Below are 9,332 nucleotides of genomic sequence, written 5' to 3' on the forward strand. Positions count from 1 at the left end.
TAACAGGACTCAAGAATTCTAATGAATTCAGGTATAATTCTAGAGTGGTGAAGGAGGTTTCAGGCATGGTTTGATTAAACTATCCCTTAAACACATCCAACTCCCCTTGCTGTGAAACAATGATTACCTGGCAACTTCTGATAGCCTGGATCAAGGGTTGGTTGGCAAACTGTTTCTTAAAGGGCCAGATAGTAAATATTCTAGGCTTGCAGGCCTCTTGGTCTCTCTCACAGCCAATCAACTCTGCTGTTGTAGCACAAAACAGCCAGAGACAGTACATAAACATGGGAATGGCAGAATTCCAAGATGTTATCTGCAAAAACAGGTGGCCAGCCTGAGGGCTGTAGTTGGCCAACCTCTGGTCTAGATGGGGAACAATATTACTTTCATTTTAAAGAGAATTTGGGTTTATCGACAATATCAGCAGTAGTTTATACTTATTGCCAAGTAATACATGGAACAGAACATCAATCACCCAACTGATAATGTGATCAGCAAACCAGTCAATTGTGTGGGTAGACAGAATTCTGGATTTTGATCCTCACAACACCTACAAGAGGCCCAAGGTGGGCAGCCAGTATACCTCCCTATCTATGAGATCCTATGGCTGCAACTGAGTAGATGTAAGAATGAGCTCTAATAACCCAGAAGTCACCATATTGGCACCACTAAAAAAATGGCAGAGGGCTTCCCTGGTGGCGCAGTGGTTGAGAATCCGCCTGCCGATGCAGGGGACACGGGTTCGTGCCCTGGTCCGGGAAGATCCCACATGCTGCGGAGCAACTAAGCCCGTGAGCCATGGCCGCTAGGCCTGCGCGTCCGGAGCCTGTGCTCCGCAACGGGAGAGGCCACAACAGTGAGAGGCCCGCATACCGGAAAAAAAAAAAAAAAATGGCAGAGTTTGCAATAAAAATTGAGGGAATGTCAGTCAGTACAAAATCATCCCAACAATCAGTAAAATCCTCTAATGGGTGGTGACAAAAATTCAATAACATGTTTGGAGAAGAAAGGTATCAAGTATAAGAAGTGGCAAACCGGGCTTCCCTGGTGGCGCAGTGGTTGAGAATCCGCCTGCCGATGCAGGGGACACGGGTTCGTGCCCCGGTCCGCGAAGATCCCACATGCCGCGGAGTGGCTGGGCCCGTGAGCCATGGCCGCTGAGCCTGCGCGTCCGGAGCCTGCGCTCCGCAAAGGGAGAGGCCACAACAGTGAGAGGCCCGCATACAGAAAAACAACAACAACAACAAAAAAAAACATCTTTATTGGAGTATAATTGCTTTACAATGGTGTGTTAGTTTCTGCTTCATAACAAAGTGAATCAGCTATACATATACATATATCACCATATCTCCTCCTTCTTGTGTCTCCCTCCCACCCTCCCTATCCCACCCCTCTAGGTGGTCACAAAGCACCAAGCTGCTTTCCCTGTGCTATGCGGCTGCTTCCCAGCAGCTATCTATTTTACATTTAGAAGTATATATAAGTCCATGCCACTCTCTCACTTCGTCTCAGCTTACCCTTCCCCCTCCTCGTGTCCTCAAGTCCATTCTCTACGTCTGCGTCTTTATTCCTGTCTTGCCTCTAGGTTCTTCAGAACCTTTTTATTTATTTATTTACTTTAGATTCCATATATATGTGTTAGCATACTGTATTTGTTTTTCTCTTTCTGACTTATTTCACTCTGTATGACAGACTCTAGGTCCATACACCTCACTGCAAATAACTCAGTTTCATTTCTTTTTATGGCTGAGTAATATTCCATTGTATATATGTGCCTCATCTTCTTTATCCATTCATCTGTCAATGGGCACTTAGGTTGCTCCCATGTCCTGGCTGTTGTAAATAGAGCTGCAATGAACATTGTGGTACATGACTCTTTTTGAATTATGGTTTTCTCAGGGTGTAGGACATAGTTCTTGATGAAATCAATGGTAGAGCCTGATAAAATGACCTGATTAGGTGAGAGCCCTGATATGGTAAGAGTGCAGCTTCCACTTACTTGCTACAGAACACTTACTACATGCCAGAAGCTTTACACACATGATTTCATTTATTCCTCCCAATAGTCAAATGAAGAAATATTATTAATGGATGAGAAAATTAAAGCTTAGAGATGTTAAGTTGCCTAAAGTTAATAGTAGGGGGCAGAGCTGTAATTCAAACCCAGACCAGGACTCTACAACTAATTGTGTTTTCAAATGGATCATCTGTAGCACTCTATTCTGCAAAATGTTCTACTCTATTCTGCAAATCAGTTGGGAAATTCTGGGTGTTTACTGTACTCTAGGACTTCTCTGAGCCTTTACTATAAATTTAAAGACCAGGGAAAATAACAGCTGTATTGACTGGCCTTTCTAGACCATCTCTTTATTTGTCCTTCCTCTTTCTAACTGTACAAAGTGAATAATTAACAGAAAATAATACTTCCAGGATGTGGACTAGATATGGGAGGAGTATGTAATTAGGGTGCTCAAAAATGCTTGGATTTGAGACTCAGTATTTTATTTATTTATTTATTTTTGCGGTACGCAGGCCTCTCACTGCTGTGGCCCTTCCCGTTGCGGAGCACAGGCTCCGGACGCGCAGGCCCAGCGGCCATGGCTCACGGGCCCAGCCGCTCCGCGGCACGCGGGATCTTCCTGGACCGGGGCACGAACCCGCGTCCCCCGCATCGGCAGGTGGACTCTCAACCACTGCGCCACCAGGGAAGCCCTAGACTCAGTATTTTAAAATGAATGTTTATATGTAAAAACAAAAGTAAAAATAGGGTTTTTAAAAAATTAATCTTAAAGGAGTACATTGGCTGGACTTCGCTGGTGGTGCAGTGGTTAAGATTCTGCCTGCAGGGGACACGGGTTCGAGCCCCGGTCCGGGAAGATCCCACATGCCATGGAGCAACTAAGCCCATGTGCCACAACTACTGAGCCTGCGCTCTAGAGCCCGCGAGCCACAACTACTAAGCCTATGTGCCACAACTACTGAGCCCGCATGCCACAACTACTGAAGCCTGCATGCCTAGAGCCCGTGCTCTGCAACAAGAGAAGCCACCGCAATGAGAAGCCCGCACACCGGGGGTTACAAAGAGTAGCCCCCGCTCGCCACAACTAGAGAAAGCCCATGCTCAGTGACGAAGAGCCAACACAGCCAAAAATAAATAAATAAATAAATTAATTAATTAATTAATTTTAAAAAGAAATACATTCGATAATAATTACAGTAAAGAGTATGCTCTAAGAATGAGAGTAAAAGCTATTTGGCTCCTCTTGGTGGTTTGGCTCATAGAAGCTCTTTGTTGTAAACAAGCAGAAGATGATGCAATCTCTGACATAATTTAAACTGGGTAAAGCATTTAAAAAAAAAAAAAAGTTTGATGCTCTCCAGTTAGGTTCCAGGAAAACGACCACTCTCATACCTTAGTGGGAGAATAAATTGCAATGACATTCTGGAGGTCTGGCTTAGCAAAATGATTGCTAATTAAAATGTGTATTCTAGGGACTTCCCTGGTGGTCCAGTGGTTAAGACTCCACTCCCAATGCAGGGGGCCTGGGTTCAATCCCTGGTCAGGGAACTAAATCCCGCATGCCACAACTAAAAGGGCCTGCATGCTGCAACTAAGACCCGGCGCAACCAAATATATATATATATATATATATATATATATATATATATATATATATATATATATATATATATATATATATATATTTAAATGTGTATTCTACTTAACCAAGAAATTTCTCCTTTTGGAATGATCTAAGGAGATAATCCCATAGGTACACACACATAAGTAAAAGCATATTCATCACAGTATTGTTTATAATAGTGACAAAGTGGAAACTACTTATTATAGTCAATAAATAAAGGACTAGTTTGATAAATACATTGAAATATATGCAGCCAATAAAATAGATAATGATGAAAAGCTATGTTTATGGACACAGAAAAAAAGAAATTCCAAGACATTTTGTTAAGTGATTAAAAGTGGGATTTATTTATTTCTTCATTTAACAGATGTTTCTTGAGAGCCCACATGTGTCAGGCCCTTCTGTAGTCATGGAGGGATACAGCAATGAGCAAAAAAGAAAAGAAATTGTTGCCTTTATAGAGCTGATATTCTAGTGGCAAATGAAAGATAATAAAAGGTGAAATAAATTATGTAGCATATAAAGCAGTGTGTACAGTACTATAAATGTGTATTTGTATTGAAAAATATCTGTTCATAATGGTTGTCTGGATGGTGGGGATTTTTATCTTCCATTTCATACGTTTTCTTTTTTTTTCTTGAAATGTTTTGAACTCCTTTTAAATCAGAAGATATCAATGGGGCTTCCCTGGTGGCGCAGCAGTTGAGAATCCGCCTGCCGATGCAGGGGAAGTGGGTTCAGGCCCCGGTCCGGGAGAATCCCATAGGCTGCAGAGCGGCTGGACCCCTGAGCCATGGCTGCTGAGTCTGCACGTCCGGAGCCTGTGCTCCGCAACGGGAGAGGCCACAACGGTGAGAGGCCCGCGTACCACACACACACAAAAAAAACTCAATGAATTTCTATTTTGACAAAACATAAAATGACAAAATTTTATTTTAAAGAGTGTCTGGATAAATGATATTTGCTGTTTCCTTTCCTCAGAGAAATTGAAACATCAACAACTGTGAAATGGGAGAAACTTTTTGATATTAAAAATAAGTGCTCAGGGCTTCCCCGGTGGCGCAGTGGTTGAGAGTCTGCCTGCCGATGCAGGGGACGTGGGTTCGTGTCCCGGTCCGAGAAGATCCCACATGTCATGGAGCGGCTGGGCCCGTGAGCCATGGCCGCTGATCCTGTGCGTCCGGAGCCTGAGCTTCGCAACGGGAGAAGCCACAACAATGAGAGGCCCACGTACCGCAAAAAAAAAAAAAAAAAAAAAGGTGCTCAAATGTAAATCGAAACCACAATGATGTGGAGCAACAAGGACTCTCATTCACTCACTGCTGGTGAGAACGCAAAATGGTACAGCCACTTTGGAAGGCAGTTTGAAGTTTCTTATGAAACTAAACATACTCTCACCATATGATCTAGCAATCACACTCCTGGGATCTACTCAAATGAATTGAAAATGTTCTGTCCACACAAAAACCTGCTCGAGGATGTTTAGAGCAGCTTTATTCATAATTAACAAAACTTGGAAGCATCAAGATGTCCTACAGTAGGTGAATGGATAAATAAACGGTGGTACATCCAGACAGAGGAATATTATTCACTACTAAAAAGAAAGCAAGGGCTTCCCTGGTGGCGCAGTTGCTAAGAATCCACCTGCCAGTGCAGGGGACACGGGTTCGAGCCCTGATCCGGGAAGATCCCACGTGCCGTGGAGCAACTAAGCCCGTGTGCCACAACTACTAAGCCTGAACTCTAGAGCCCGCAAGCCACAACCACTGAGCCCATGTGCCACAACTGCTGAAGCTTGCGTGCCTAGAGCCTGTGCTTCACAACAAGAGAAGCCACTGCAATGAGAAGCCTGCACACCACAGCAAAGAGTAGACCCTGCTCGACGCAGCTAGAGAAAAGCCCGTGCGCAGCAGCGGAGACCCAACCCGGCCAAAAATTAAATAATTAATTTTAAAAAAGAAGAAATCAGCTATCAAACCATAAAAAGACATGAAGGAACCTTAAATGCATGTGACTAAGTGAAAGAAGCCAGTCTTAAAAGGTTACATACTATACAATGTAAACTATATGACATTCTGGAAAAGGCAAAACTATGGGGGCAATAAAAAGATCAGTGATTGCCAGGGGTTGGAGGGTGGGGAGGGATGAATAAGTGGAGCACAGAGGATTTTTAGGACAGTGATTCTGTCCTGTATGATGCTATAATGATGGATACACGACATTATATATTTGACTATACTTAGAGAACGTACAACACCAAAAGTGAACTCTAATGTAAACTGTGGACTTTGGGAGTTAATGATATGTCATTGTATCAATAGGTTCATCAGTTTTAACACATGTGCCACTCTAGTTGGGAGGGTGCTAGCGGGGAAGGCTATGCATGAGTAGGTGTAGGGGGGATATACAGAACTCTCTGCACATTCTGCTCAATTTTTCTGTAAACCTAAACTACTCTAAAAAATAAAGTCCGTTTAGTTTAAAAAACACACACACAATGATATGCCACTTCACATCCATTAGGATGGCCACTATCAAAAAGTGGTGGTGAAGGAAGTGGAGAAGTTGGAACACTTGTGAGCAGTTGATGGGAATATAAAATGGTGTAGCCGCTGTGGAAAACAGTGTGGCAGTTCTGGAAAAAGTTAAAAATAGAATTACCATGTGGTCCAGCGATTTCACTTCTGAGTATATACCCGAAAGAATTGAAAACAGGGTCTTGAAGAGGTGTTCGTACACGCATGTTTATGGCAGCATTATTCACAGTAGCCAAGAAGTGGAAAAAACCAAACTGTCTTTCAACGGATGACTGGATAAACAAAATGTGGTACATACATACAATGGAATATTACTCAGCCTTAAAAAGAAAGGACATTCTGACACATCCTACACCATGGATGAACCTTGAGGACATTATGCTAAGTGAAATAAGCCAGTCACAGAAAGACATATACTGTATGATTCCACTTGTATGAGGTACCCAAGATTGTCAAATCCAGACAGAAAGCAGAATGGTGGCTGTAAAGAGGAATAGGGAGTTGTAGTTTAATGGGTACAGAGTTTCAGTTTTGCAAGATGAAATCATTCTGAAGATTGTTTGCACAACAAAGTGAATATACTTATTAATACTGAAATGAACACTTAAAGTTGTTAAGATGGTAAATTTTATGTTATGTGTATTTTACCACAATTAAAAATAAAATAGAAAATAAAAGAACTAAGGATGTTATGAAACACAGACACCAAGAAGGGAAAACATTTGATTAAACTCCAATAAGGCAAATGCTACCAGACAAAACCAAAAGGCAAATAAATGTTAAAGTGGCGGGAAAATAATTGCAACCCTTGTGATAAACAAAAGGTTAATGGTATCACTAATGAAATATACCAAGAACTCTTAAAACTCAAGATAAAGGCAAACCATCCAATAGAAAAATAGACAAAGACATGAGCCAGCCATTCTCAGAGAAGGACCCCACCCAAAAAAGTTTAATAAATGCCAAACATGTTCATTCTCATGAGTTACCAAATAATTTAAAATTTTAATTTTAAGACAAGAAGATGCTAAGTTTCTCCTTTTGGATTAGGAAATGTTTAAAAGATGGCTAATTGCCACATGGTTCTTTTGGGCACAAAGAGAGCCAGAGAAGCAAAGATGCTCAGTTGACCAACTGTCCACAGAAACAAACATCTTAAGATGCAAACACCTGTTTCCACATTTTCCTTTAAAAAAAAACCAAACCATTGAATGCATTTCTTTCATAATCGGGAGGAAAAAACTAAACCAATTCTTATGTGGTGAGTCACATGAAAATTAGCATGTTTCCAAAGGTAATAAACAAATGTAATGGACCAAAAAAAAACCATTGACACTCAGGCTCTGAAAGACTGTGAAGAAGGAAGTGGTCTCATACACTATGGGCAAGAACGTAAACCTTTTTGGAGCGTAAACCTTTTTGGAGGACAATTTGGCCATTTCCATCAGTATTTCAAATGTTCATGCTTGATCAGATAATTCCACTTTAGGAAAGTAACCATGTAGATATACTCACACACGCAGAAAGGCACAATATATAAAGTTTTATTAACTGCAGCAATGTTTGCATAAGTGAAAAATTGGAAATGACTCAAGAGCCCATCAATAGAATATTGGTTAAAAATTTTATGGTATATCCCTACTATGGAAAACTATGTTAGGGTTTAAAAAATTATATGAACTGATTTAGACAGCGATCCAAGAGTATTATTAAGAGAACATGGGAAGTTTCAGAACAGTTGTAAAAACATGTGTTATAACATAATCCTGTTTTTATAAAATAATACAAAAATTACTTCAAAAAGTCTGGGAAAAATCTGAAAGAATACACTTCATACTGAAAGCATACCCGAGCCATCTCTGACTCCGGTCTGTATGAAATTGTTGGAAACGATACACAATTTTGTATTCTTTGAATTTTTTGCATTATTTTTGAAACCAGAAAAAAACACAAAGAAATAACTGTTTAAGGGTGGGATTCCTCATACTATAAAAATCTGAGTAACTCTGGCACCTGGTTTAGCCTCCGGCCTCCTCCACCTCTTTCTCTCTATCAAAGTCAAGGCAGACTCCACCTCCCTAAGCATTTCCTAAGGGCTTCAGTTTATTCAGATTAGCCTTCCTCTGTGATCTCTGGACTGTTTGGACCCTGAACCACAACCAGTTCCCTTTGATTATAGGCTCTTTATTGTTTATAAGCTGATTGTGCCAACCAAGGTGTGAACATTCACCGTGGCCACAGTGCAGAATGATTAGAAGAGAATGGAGTCTCCCAAGGAGGGAGACTAGCTGGTAGCCCACGACCTGGGCACTGGCTCTTAGCTGCCCCGCCCAGTCAGGACTGACAGCACTGTGTCCCTGCTGGACATTTCCCACCTCATCTGCTGCCCTGCACGCCCCCCACCATCCACAGCGAGGGCTTTTTTAGGGACCAGAAAGACTCAGGGAAGCTTCCCAGGGGGCCTGGAATTTAGACTTGGTACTAAGCACTGAGGCCAGTGGTCAAAAGATTAGTAAGTATACCTCATGATGGCTACAGTGTCCCTTCTCTACAGGGACAAGCACAAGCCTCCATGCAAAGCCTTCCCTACTTCTTTCCTCTGGGTTTTCTAAGCAGTGGCCGCTCCTTAGCCATACCTTTGCCTGCCTCAGTCCTTAGTTAATGGGCAAGACAGACCTACACCGAGCCATTGTGTCATGACACCCAAGCCCACTGAGAACTCCATGCAGTGTCTCCAAAGTGGGTGCAATTGTGCCTGGTCTGGTGCAAGCCCAGGACAGCTAAAAGCTGAAGGGAAATGCCATCCATACCTGGGAAAGCAATCCCGTGTGCCCTCCTCACCTGTTTCCCCGCACACAAGCTCCTAACCCCTGGGCCGAGTCACCTGGGGGCCCAGGACAGCGTAAGCAGGTATTCAATGCAGGATTCTTCTGGTGAAGGGTAGGTATTCTGGACACCTGGGTGGGAGGGGAGAGGTTGGTAAAACACAGGTGACTGAGGCCTACCCCCAGGGTTTCTGATTCAATCCATCTGGGTGAAACGTGAGGATCTGCATTTCTAACACGTTCCAGATCATGCAGTCACTGCCTTCCAGTTGGCCTGGGGACCATACTTTGGGAACTGCTGGGTTTGAAGATAGGGTGGAGTCAGG

Source organism: Kogia breviceps, chromosome 11, assembly GCF_026419965.1.
Source record: "Kogia breviceps isolate mKogBre1 chromosome 11, mKogBre1 haplotype 1, whole genome shotgun sequence".
Lineage (NCBI taxonomy): Eukaryota > Metazoa > Chordata > Mammalia > Artiodactyla > Physeteridae > Kogia > Kogia breviceps.